This window comes from Vigna unguiculata, chromosome 9, assembly GCF_037176805.1.
Source record: "Vigna unguiculata cultivar grain cowpea cultivar isolate G323 ecotype 2 chromosome 9, ASM3717680v1, whole genome shotgun sequence".
In the NCBI taxonomy this organism is placed as follows: domain Eukaryota; kingdom Viridiplantae; phylum Streptophyta; class Magnoliopsida; order Fabales; family Fabaceae; genus Vigna; species Vigna unguiculata.
The window spans coordinates 15,173,042-15,183,463 of record NC_140800.1 but is presented as its reverse complement, the minus strand read 5'-3'; the positions used below and the strand labels follow the sequence as shown (position 1 = coordinate 15,183,463).

General features: G+C 36.1%; 1 pseudogene; it reads left to right on the top strand.

Moving 5' to 3' along the window:
- Positions 1-6,693: 6,693 nt before the first annotated feature.
- On the top strand, positions 6,694-10,130 carry LOC146883602 (uncharacterized; annotated as a pseudogene).
- Positions 10,131-10,422: the final 292 nt, after the last annotated feature.

Here is a 10,422-nt window from a genome sequence, read left to right as displayed (position 1 = left end):
TTCATTAAGATCAATTTGTTTTTTTCCATGAAGAGCGACAAACCAATGTTCAGACGCAGGATCTTTAACATAGAAAACCTGAGATACTTGTTGTGCCATGATAAATGGCTCGTCTCGATAACCCACCTTTCGAAAATCCACTAGAGTCATCCTTGATTCATCTATTTTGACACCACTCTTATTGTCAATCCACTTACATTTGAACAGTGGAATAGTAAACATGGTATAATCAACCTCCCATATCTCTTGTATTACACCATAGTATGTCATTGATCCTACTACGGGATTTTGATCTTTAGATGTAGAAAATTGTAGCGACTCAGCTTCAAGACTGACTCCACTATTTTTTACCGTGCTTTTATCATCAAGAGACTTTGTATAGAATGTGCAATTATTGATTTCATAACCTGTACAACAAATGACATCAAATTTCAACCCATTTGCTAACCACATCAAAGTCTCAGAGCATTGCGAATCTTTCAAAACCTCATATTTAAACCAAGGCATGAATGTTCTATTATGCTCCATCAAATGTCATTTCTCTGATTGTCTTGGATTGTTCTCTTTCACAATGACTTTGTGTGCAGATAAGTAAGGCATTACCACATTTGTGTTGTTCAATATGTATAGGTGTGCTTGCATCAACTCTTCGCGATTTTTGGTAACCACACTCACACCTCGTATGCTGTTACTTATAGAACACCTGTTCAACCATGATCTGTGAGGAACTCCTATCGGTTTTGCTTTTGCCATGTAATCTGAACAAAACTCGACACTTTATTCAGCAATATATCTTTCGATCATTGAAGCTTCTGGATGAAATTGATTTTTCACATACCCTTTCAAAATCTTCATGTAACGTTCAATGGGATACATCCATCTTAAGTATACTGGTCCACAAAACTTGATTTCTCTCACCACATGAACAAGTAAATGTATCATGATGTCAAAAAATGATGGAGGGAAAAACATCTCTAGCTGACACAAGATGATAACAATTTCGGCTTGAAGTTCATCTAACTTTAAAGGATCAATGACTTTGCTACAAATTGAAGAGAAGAATGCACACAAACGCGTTATAGTTTGTCTAACATTTTTGGGTAAAATTCCACGAATAACTACAGGTAACAATTGTTGCATTAAGATGTGGCAATCGTGAGACTTTAGGCCAACAAGCTTCAAGTCTTGCATGGACACTAAAATCTGAATATTTGAAGAGTATCCTTGAGGTACCTTGACACTCTTTAAACATAAGCAAAAACTTATCTTCTCTTGTCTAGACATAGTGTAACATGCAGGGGGCAAATAAGTGCGCCTACCAACCTCCCTTGATGCCAAGTCTTCTCGGATCTTCATTTCAACCAAATCCAAACGAGCATTTACTCCATCTTTTGTCTTTCCCTGAATGTTGAGTAGTGTACCAATCAAGCTATCACACACATTCTTCTCTACATGCATGACATCTATGCAATGCCTAACTTCTAACTTTGACCAATATGGAAGGTCAAAGAATATTGATTTTTTCTTCCAAGGGCTCGATGCAGATGACTTCTTGGACGTTTTACCAAATACATGATGTACTTTATTAACTTTTTAATGAATTTGAATGCTAGTTAATGGAGTTGGTGCTTTGTCATTCTCTTGATGTCCATTGAATGCTTTCTTTAACCTTCGATAAGGATGATTAGCTTGTAAAAACCTTCGATGGCGCAGATACACGGTCTTCCTTTCGTTTTTCAATTGATGAGATGCAGTGTTTTCTTCACATATAGGACATGCTTTATGACCCTTGACACTATACCCTGACTAATTACCATAAGCTGGAAAGTCATTAATGGTGCAAAATAACATTGCATGCATCATGAAAGTTTCAGAAGCAACAACATCAAATACTTCAACACCATCAACCCACAACAACTTCAAGTCTTCAACTAGAGGATTGAGATATACATCTATGTCATTTCCAGGCTGCTTTGGACCAGATATCATCATAGACAACATCATGTATTTTCTCTTCATGCAGAGTCCAGGAGATAAGTTGTAAATGAATAATATAACAGGCCAACAACTGTGGTTTGTACTTAAATTACCAAATGGATTCATTCCATCGGTAGCTAAGCCAAAACGAATATTTCTACATTCTTCACCGAACTTGGGAAATTCCTGATCAATATTTTTCCATTGCATTGAATCAGCTGGATGACGAAGGAGTCCGTCACATCTTCTCTCAGTTGCATGCCATCTAAGGTTTTTAGCGTCTTTAGGATTTGCAAACAAACACTTAAGTCTGGGCACGATTGGAAGGTACCAGACTACTTTCAAAGTAGATCTTTCCTTCTCTATTTGACCATTATCTTCACGGTTTCTTTTCTGCTTGTATCGTGATGACCCACACTTTGGACATTTTTTCAAATCTTCAAATTCTTTTCTATATAATATGCAATCATTAGGACATGCGTGTATCCTTTTATACTCCATACCCATCAGACAAAGAATTTTCTTGGTGTCATAGTTTCGAGTGGGTAGAGTATTTCCTTCGGGAAGCATTTCATTCAAGAGAATGAGCAATTCTGTGAAGCTTTTATCTGTCCAACTGTTGGTCGCTTTCAAATTCATAAGTCTTAAAACCGCTAGTAATCGCGTGAACTTAGTTGAACCAACATACAACAGAGTTTCCGCATCAGCAGACATCGTCTCATACACATGCGCTTGTGCAAAAGCTTCTGCACCAACATCCCGTATCATGTCCTCCATATTGTCTTCTTCTACTTCTACTCGCTCTTCAAATTGCTCTTCCTGTCGCTCTTCCCGTCGCTCTTCTTGTTGCTCTTTCATGGAGGAATTAGCAAGATATTCAGTCCGAGAAACAGTTGGAATGTGTATTAATTCACCGTGCCATGTCCATATTGTATAACTTCTAAGGAAACCATCACAAATAAGATGTTCCCTAACTTGAGTTGCATTCAATTTTCTTCCATTCAAACAATTGACACAAGGACATCTGAACTTCACCTCATCATCACTTCTCCCCTCATAACGTTGCACAAATTTTATAAATTCCTCTACTCCATTCTCATACTCAGTGCTAATACGTGGTAAATTAATCCAATCTCGATCCATACTGAAATTGTGTGAATAATTTCAGTAATCTTTGAATCAATGCTCACGTCGTAATGAAGGTGTGACCCTATCCCATTTAAGAAGATTCACTTTCTTTATTTTATTGGCACATATTACTTTATTTTGCCAGCATTTCGCATTGGCCTTCAGGATACACGAAATGAAAGTGATTATAAACCACAATCAAATATGCACCCGAAGATCAATACAAAACACAATTGACAAATATTCATGAATTTTAAGATCTTTATTTTAAAATATATATATGCACTAATAAATTACTAGAAAGTGATTAATCTTCTTAAACTGTCCAATCGGACAATTCAAGATTCAATACATTTAAATTATTAGTATTGTATCCCCTTATATCTAATTTAAAAAAAATGTAGTTTTTTCAAAATGAAAACTCGGGGACAATACATAATTTTCGTATTGAATCTCAAACGGGAAACTAAGACTAACTCACAAATCAAACAAATATTTAAGTAAATAATAAACCACATATATATATATATATATAACATATTACTAATACATAATAAACAACAAAATCTTACAAAATAATAGAATTAAGAACCTAGGAGCGTGAAAATTGAATGACAATGGAAGATGATGCACACCCACGATACTGAGGTCTTCAAGAGCTATAAGAGGTAATAAAATAAATAAGAGACCGTAAAAATAGCAAAAGAACAACGCAAAAATCAACCAAAAATCTCATCAAAATGCAAAACAATTACCTAAATCATAAAAAAAATATACAAAACGAAAGAAAAAATAACGCGTTTTGAATTTACCTCGGACAGAATTGGCGGTGCAACGGTGGCTGGAAATGGCGAACGAGGCACAAGATACTCGTCGGAGCAGTCACACGGAGCAGCAGTGCAACGTTTGTCGGCAAGTGGTGGCTGTGGGGGACCGTGGCGAAGTGGGGCAACAGATGCACGACGGAGGGCGCGACGTACGCGCGAAAGAGTGCGCAACCAGAGGCAGCGTGACGGTGGCGTGCAGGAGGCCGCAACGGAGGAGCGACGGTGGCACGACGGAGGCCGCAACGAGGGCTGGACGGTGGCGCGACGGTGGCTGCTTCCTTTTCGACGGTGGCGCAACAGTGGCTGCCTCCTTTTCGCCTGCTGTTCGGTGGCGGAGCAAGACCGGCGACCCAAACTTCGTGGACGGAGGCGCAATAGGTGATGGAGAGGGTGGTTGACGGAGGGCACGGTGAAGGATCGCTTCGCGAGAGAGAAGATGATGAACAGTGAGGGTTCACGCGATTTGGGAACATAAATAAAGGATATGGCCTCGGTTCTGTAAACACCCGAGGCAGAAAGGATGATAGGCCTCGGTTCTTCGCCACCCGAGGCCAAATCGAAGTTATAGGCCTCGGTCCTTTGTCACCCGAGGCCAAAGTGTGTGCTGTCAGTGGCAGTTTTGTAAATTTGGGGGCCACAGATGGGTTATAGGCTTCGGTTGGTTGAGAACCGAAGCATAAAACTAGTTATATGCTTCGGTTGATTGGGGACCCGAGGCAAAATGCTGAGAAAAATTTCAAAAATGCCACCGCCTCCTTATAGGCTTTGGTCCCGCAGTAACCGAGGCCTATAAGGTGAGTTAAAAACCCCATTCTGCACTAGTGTAGAGTCATGAAGCATGGTATTTTATTATGTTATTTAAGTGTGTTTGGATCAGTGTAGTTGAATATTGGTCATGGCGGCGCCATGGCAGAAACTGATAGCAGTTTCCCAACCAGCCGCCATAACAAGGCGGAGGCAAATCATGTTTTATGTGGCGACCCATGGCGGCTGCTTTGGGCATGACGGGTGGTAGTGCAAAGCAGTCGTGGTGAAAAAAATCGAACGGAATAAAAAAAGGCAATATCTTGAATGGAGGAGAAGAGAAGAAACAAGAGTAGCAACGACGTGTGTGGGTGGGAGAAAGAAGATGACGTTCAAAAACCTAATTGCATCTTTTGATTCATTTAAAAATTAGGCCTGGCCTACTAAACCTTTATTTACCTAACGTGCAAGATCTCTTCCCTTCTTATTTTACTCTTTTACCCTAACTTCAGCCACCTAACCCTAACTTCAGCCACCTAACCCTAACTTCAGCCATCTAACGTGCAAAAGACTCTTCCCTTTCTATTTTACTCTTTTATCCTAGGTATAATTACTGATTTAGTCCCCTAATTCTTTTGGTTTGGTTCAATTTGGTCTCCTTATTATTTATTGGTTCAATTTAGTTCCCAATTATTTAAAAAGATTCAATTTGGTCCTCTTTGTTAAGTTGGAGTTAATACCGTGTCAGTATAGGACAAATGTTAAGCAGTGAAATTTTTTATTTTTATTTTTTAATTTATTTTTTTAATTTTTAATTTATTTTTCTAAAAATTCATAAACTGCCACATGTTATGTTACCGTCATGCCACATGGCAGTTTACAGTCATGACACGTAGTAGTGGTAATAGTTTTTTCAATTTAGTCCTCTATTTAAATTTTTTGTTCAATTTAGTACCTTTTTTTTTAAAATGGTCCAATTTTGTGCTATCCAATTTGAGACCAAATTAGTAGATATGCTTAATTACTACTTATGCATACATGTTAATAATTTTTTTTTGAATATATACATCAAACCGCTCCACCTAAATACTCAAATTATTTTATTTTTTACATTTTTACCTTTGTTACACTTGTAAAAAATAAAATAACTTGAATATTTAGGTGTAGTGATTTGATGTATAAATTCAAAAAAAAAATATTTTAACGTGTATATCTAAGTTATAATTAAGCTTATTTATTAATTTTATCTCAAATTGTAAAGGACAAATTTGATCGTTTTAAAGAATACCAGTACTAAATTGAACAAAAAATTTAAATAAAGGACTAAATTGAAAACAAATATTACCACTACCATGTGTCATGACTGTAAACTGTCACATCGCACGACGATAACCTAACACGTGACAACTTATAAATTTAAAAAAAATAAAAAATAAAAAAAACATTCCATGGCTTGAGAATGTGTGAACTCCAACTTAACATAGAAGACTAATTTTAACCCTTTTAAATAATTGAGGGACTAAATTGAACCAATCAATAATAACGGGACCAAATTGAACAAAACCAAAAATTAGGGGACTAAATTAGTAATTATACCTTTACCCTAATTTCAGCCACCATTTTTATTCTTTAAAAACTGGGCCTGATCCACTAATCATATATTTAATATAACCTACCTGCAAAACCTCTTTCATTCTTACTTTATTATTTTATTCAGCACCAACAGTAGTTATTATTCTTTCAATTTTTTAACCTAAAGCTTCTCGCCCACATAACTTCTTTCCTAGCCCAATTGTCATTACCATCCATTGTAGCCGTTGTCGACGCCACCGTCTTCGACCGCCACTCTCACCGGCCGCTGTTGCCGCCTCCAGCCACCGCCAAGTCTATTTTTTTTCAATTTGTTTTTTCTAGTTGTCTACTTTCACTATAATTAATTGGTAAAAAATATACCTATTTTCCGGCAACAATAATGGCCAATGATAAGGATCCTTAAAGAACATCTCATAGAAGTGACCCAGATTGGAAACATTGTCATCTGATGGATGAATCAAATTTAAATACAAATATTTGCAATTATTGTGGGAAAGTTATGAAAGGAGGAGTTACAAGAGCAAAAGAACATCTCATGGCAAAGAAATGCAATGTTGTTGCTTGCACCAAGACTCCGAAAAATGTGAGAGAAGAACTTTGGAAATTATACAAAGAAAAAGTAGATTGCTCCTCCATCAATCTTGGATATACTGCAGCCAATGATAACCATGAGAGTGAAGATGAGGTTGAAATTTCCATGGCTAGCAATGATAAAGGGAGAAAAAGTGGTGGAAGAAAAGGACCAATGGATATGTTTTGTAGAAATCCAGCTTCTGCAATAAAGAAGAGAAAAAAAGGAAAAAGTAAGGCAAGATAACATCAAAGAGGCATGTGACAAAAATTTAAAAGCCTAGGTTCATCAATATATTGGTTGATTTTGGTACCAAGCAGGCTTAGGGATGTCAATAGGGCGGGTAGGGTACGGGTAGTAGCTCCCCCGTACCCTACCCACTGGATAAATATCTGTCCCGTACCCGTATCCATATTCGTCGGGTACCCATTATGCGGGTACCTGCCTATTTTTTTCATATCCACGGGTATCCATGGGTACCCGCGGGTATTTACAAAATTATTTAAAAAACAAATATTTAATCATAAATTCAAATAAAATAAAATACATCACTGTCATAACTTTTAAATAAAGTTCAAATAAACTTAAGTTCGTACAAATCCAAATAATTATAAAAGTAAATATAAAATGACGTTCAACACAATGAAAATTCTTTAATTAGTATTTTGATCAAAAATTCCACTTTCTCCAATTGATTCCTAAAAAATAAATAAAATAAACAAATAATAAACCTCAATTGCCACGTGCCAAGTATTCTTATTTTGATTTCATCATTTGATAACAAACATACCATAAACAACATTGTCTATATAGGATTTGATGTATATGCCCAATTTCAAATAAATGAAAGAGAAGAATGTTAAGGGGTGTACTTGGAAGAAGACAACGTACCAATACTTGAAGTTTGAAGAATGAAGACAGAAGACAAGATGTGCAACTTAGAAAAAATTAGGCCATAATGTTTTTTACTAATATATATATATATATATATATATATATATATATATATATATGTGTGTGTGTGTGTGTGTGTGTGAGGGTACTTTTGTGAATTAAAGTTTAGCGGGTACAGGTATTCACGGGTACGGATACTATGATACCCATACCCGCCCCGTTAACATGCGGGTATCAAAAATACCCGTACCCGCGGGTAGCGGGTATCTATTTTTAATATTCGTTTTCTACTCGTTGCGGGTTTTATCCGCGGGTACGGATTTTTTTGACATCCCTAAGCAGGCTTGTCTTTCAACCTTGAGAGGTTGAAAAGTTTTCGAGATATGATTGATGAAATATATGCTTATGGACCTAATTTACCCACTCCTAGTTATCATGAAATCAGAGTTCCACTTCTCAACAAGAAAGTTGAGTACATTCAGAAGTTGTTGCAAGATCATAAATTGCAATGGAGTAAACATGATTGTTCTTTTATGTCGAATGCATGGACTCATCAAAAGCAACGATGCTTGATTAACTTTTTGGTGAGCTCCCATGCAGGGACAATGTTTGTCAAGTTCATTGATGACTCGAACTTTGTGAAAATAAGGGAAAAACTATTATACATGATTGATTACCTTGTGGAGGAGATTGCAGAAGAAAATGTTGTTCAAGTTATAATAGATAATGGGAGCAATTATGTGTTGGCTGGTAAGTTGTTAGAAGAGAAAAAACCCTATCTCTATTGGACTCCTTGTGCTGCCCATTGTATAGATTTGATGTTTGAAGACATTAGAAAGCTTCCTTTGATGAAGAAGACAATTCAAAGAGGAGTTAGTCTTGTTGGCTTTATCTATAGCCATTCTAGTACCTTGAGTCTGTTGAGACAACTTACAAATAAAAGGGAATTAGTATGACATGTCATTACAAGGTTTGCTACCTCTTATTTATCATTACAAAGGTTGCATCAAGAAAACGAAAATCTGAGAAAGATGTGCACTTTTTATGAATGGAGCAATAATAAGCTATCTAAGGAAGCCAAGGGGAGGGAGGCTACAAAAATTGTTCTTATGCCTTCATTTTGGAATGAAGTAGTATTTACTCTCAAAGTCATGGCTCCTCTTGTTCATGTGCTTCATCTAATGGATGGGGAAAGAAAAGTAATTATGAGTTATATATATGAAGAAATGGAGAAAGCCAAGGAAACAATGAAGTCTTTCAACAACGATGAAAGTAAATACAATGATGTATTTACAATCATTGATAACAGATGGACATGTCAACTTCATCGCCCGTGTATGTTGTAGGTCACTTTTTGAACCCAAAGTTCTTTTATTCCAACCCAAACATGGAATTTGATATGGAAGTTACAAATGGATTCTAGTACTGCATCAGGAGGTTGGTGTCAAGTAAAGATGTGCACCAAAAAAATATAACTGAGTTACCTCTTTAAAAGAGTGCAAATGGACTCTTTGGTGATGATTTTGCCAAAGAATCAAGGAAAACCACAACCCCAGGTGAGACACTTACACAATTGTGCTAAGATATAATGGTTACATTTTTAGTTACTTTCTTTGATTGTGTAGCTCAATAGTGGAAGAGTTATGGGCATGCAGGTGCCAACTTACAAAAGCTAGCAATCAAGATTTTGACATGTAGCGGGATGTGAGTGAAATTGGAGTGTTTTTGAGCAAGTAATACGACATGACTCATTTCATTATTATCTTGTAAAGTGTATATAGAAATTAATTCACATATTACTTATTCATAATGAAAATTCATTCAAAGAACGGAATAGGTTGGACCACAAAAGGTTGCTTGATTTGGTTTACATAAAAGTATAGTCAACAACTTGTTCAAATATATGATATTAGGGATGAAATAGACCCTATTCTATTGAATGACATTGATGAATGTAACAAGTGGTTAGTGGGAGAAGTTGATGATGATAACGATAATGAAGATGGGGTAATGAGTTGGTTTTTTATGATGATCCCACTCTTAATTGGGTAACTGTTTATGAAGCTTCAAGTATTGGAGTAGTAGTAGTTTATACAAGGAGACAAGCAACTAATAAAAGAAAGCAACCATCAAGTGGTGGTATTGTTATTGGATCTTCCCATGCTTCTAAGAAAGGTTCAGGTGCAACTCCAATTCCAATACAACCCAAGAACATTAAAGAGAAGACTCAAATTCAAGTTCAAAATGAATTGTGTGATAGCTCTGATTCTGAGTTTGAAAGATTACCTAACATTAACAAGAGTCTCTCAGAAGGGGAAGAGGAGGAGGGATATGCCCCATTGGATAATGACATTGAAGATAATTATGTTGGAATTGAAGGAGAATCTGATTGTTAGAAAGAAACTTAATACATATATTTTATGATTTGTTGTTATTTTATATTTTGAACTTTAAATTTGTGGTGTTTTGATATGGTGTTATTATTAATTGAATTTTTAGACATAACATCATTACTTTTTCATTAAAATTATATGTGATGGTATTATATTTTTTTAACACAATATTTTCGTCATAACCCATTACGATTTATGTTATAATTTTATAACGATTTTTGGGGTCGCCGATAATAACACTAGTTTGAAGATGCGTTACAATTCTTTGTTGTTCTTTTTTTCCACAATTAAAACT